The following is a 2,692-nucleotide window of genomic DNA, read 5'->3' as shown; positions in this document are numbered from 1 at the left end:
TGTCATCACTGAACAACCGGATTCTAATCCTCTCAAACCTGGCACCTAGTCGATACTTTTAGGTTGTCTTATTAGAGTCATGAGTTACACACAAGTAAGCCCATAGTCTGAGGGTGAAGTGCTCTAATGGAATGATACAGTACTATGAGGTTTTTAAGATAAGATGGGTACTGAGTATTCAGGAGCCCCCGTCAGTACTCCTGCTACAGGCTTCTGTATCACCATCAATGATGGCTCTGCTCACCCATTACCTGTTAATATGAGAGAATAGTTTAACTAAAAGGAAAGATTCACTGTGAATAAGACAAAAAGTTTATTTGAATGTTTTTAAACAGGTCAAAATACCCTGCCTTTCGCCGTACCACAGCTGACAGCCTCCACCCGCTACGCGACCCTCAAAAAGGATAAGCGGAAGCGAATGGATAAATGGACAATGTATACAAAAATATAAAAACATAAGAAAGCCACACCACAGTGTAATTACTATAAACTACTCATCAACTTCCTGTGTATTTTTTTCTCTATAACGGTGGAAAGGCCACACTGGTGACTGTGTAAACAGGTTTATGTCCATAAAACTAAAAAATAGCATGGACACATCGATACACACAGATTTCATAAAATACTTAACAAATAATTACCATGTCACTACTAATAAATCATGGTCTTTGTGTTTGTGATGTGTTATTATTGCTATGTCCAGTGTTGTTGCATAGACTATATGTAAAACATAGAGAGTTTCCTGGTGCGCTGATGTAAAACTGTCTCAAACCTGCATTCTTTTCATGGCCAAAAAAAGTTTGGCTCTGTAGAAGGACTTTGGCACAAAAAAATGACACAGACCAGAGAAGATTAATCAGTTTACATATTTATTATTTCAGAATTTTATTGGCACATTTTCAAAAATATACCTGCTTCTGACAAATGATCTCAGTAAACACTTTCCAGGTGTCTTTATGGTGACTTTAGTTCTAAAACATATAGTTATTTTTGAAAATTATGTTCCAATTAAAAGCAAAAGTGACACTGAAGCAGGCTTTGCTTTAAGGCGCAGCTTTTCTAAATATGTGAATCAGCCTTCTGTTTTACACATTATTTATATTTAACTTATTTTTTCTTATATTTGTCAAACGATTTTTAAGTAAAGGATAAGATACTAATGTTTCCATGCAGGTCCCTCCAGAAATGTTCATCTAGTCAGAGTCACTGCTGCAGGAGCTGCTGAAGTCCTGGAGAAGAGACAGATGATACCTGGTGAATTCCTCACACTGATTCTAAATTCAGTTTTCTAACTCTTTTTGGCTCAGTGGTTAGGATGGGGGGTTTATTTTTCACCTTTGACCTCAAAATATCCTTAAAATTGGCTTAAAGTTTGTATTTGCTGTCCTGCTACCTGCTGAATAACCTTTTGAAAACATCTTATGAATAACAGACTATTTCAGTGATCTTTTTCAGGATGTATTATACAAACATGTCACACTTCACTTGCACCTGAATACTAAATATTTCCTGTTTTGGATAAAATCTGCACATTAGTAATATTCGGTCTCACCCTGTAACTATCCTTTCCTTCTTGTGGCATCTGATGTGCTTGTGTGTGCGCTTATACCCATGCTCACATTTCTTTTTATTTCCACCGCTGCCAACACCTTGTCCACCGCTGCCAACACCTTGTCCACCGCTGCCTACACCTTGTCCACCGCTACCAACACCTTCTCTGCCAAATCCACAATCGGCAAGGCTAATAGTGCAGCCAAACTCATGGCTGCTGTCACCACCTTTTCCGCCAAGGCCAGTACTGCAGCTAAAGTCACTGCCACCACCTTGTCCGCCACAGCCTTTTCCTTGCCCCCTTGGAGATGGTCCTCCTATAATTTGAGGTAGATAGACTGACTTTTCTGGGGGTATATAGGAAATATTTTTAAAAAAAGACAAATGATGGGAGCTGTGATATTTACCTTTTCCCTTATCAGCCATTTCCAAACTTTAAACCTCACACACTGTAAGTTCAGTGAAACCTGTTTAGAAAATAAAACACAACATATTCATACTATATCTGAACATACACATTTACGATCATCAGCAGAGATTAAGTGTTGAACTTACTGTGTGCTGGTAACTTGATCCACTGACTCACCTGTCACCTGCCACTTTTTATATGTAAAGCCACACCTCAACCTGAAGTATGCTGAACGCCCATTTAAAGGTCAAATATAGTGTTATAGTCTGCAACTGACCATGCACATACTGATAAAAACCAGAATTACATGTTGATGTAAAAACACATGGGTCAGAGTAACACACAAATGCACTTCGATTTCATGCTTAAGTACTTTGTGAGTGAACAGTGTGATTGACAGGGCTGTTTGTTCCTGCATTTTTCTCATGCAAAACAGTTGTGATTATATGTTATATTATATCTGTACAGCCTTAGAAACAGGAACTTCAGAGAAAGTTTTTTTTATAATTTATCTTTTATAATAGTTGTTTGTTTCGTTTGCAGGGCTACATACTCAAGTCAAGACTGTTTTAAAGGTGTTGCATTCATAAGTTCAATCCTAACATTGGCAGTTGGAATTAAAGTGGTTATCACCTCACTAAGTTAATTTAGGTTTTTCTCATGTGTTGACATAATCATATGATTATGATCCCTATGCGTGTCACCATCTCCAGTCAGACACACTGTCAGATG

At 37.9% G+C, this 2,692-nt stretch overlaps 1 long non-coding RNA gene across 1 annotated transcript; it reads right to left on the bottom strand.

Moving 5' to 3' along the window:
* Nucleotides 1-896: 896 nt before the first annotated feature.
* LOC102202417 (uncharacterized) lies at nt 897-2,232 on the bottom strand. The gene is made up of 4 exons (XR_311830.1): nt 2,107-2,232; nt 1,959-2,018; nt 1,620-1,868; nt 897-1,229 (listed from the first exon to the last, which is right to left on the bottom strand). It is a non-coding gene; the product is annotated as an uncharacterized LOC102202417 (long non-coding RNA).
* Between the last annotated feature and the right edge of the window lie 460 nt (nt 2,233-2,692).

Source organism: Pundamilia nyererei, unplaced genomic scaffold (assembly GCF_000239375.1).
Source record: "Pundamilia nyererei isolate P.nyererei 1_Seehausen unplaced genomic scaffold, PunNye1.0 scaffold00071, whole genome shotgun sequence".
NCBI lineage: Eukaryota > Metazoa > Chordata > Actinopteri > Cichliformes > Cichlidae > Pundamilia > Pundamilia nyererei.
Note: the sequence above shows the minus strand (reverse complement) of the source record. Positions and strands in the feature narration are given on the sequence as shown.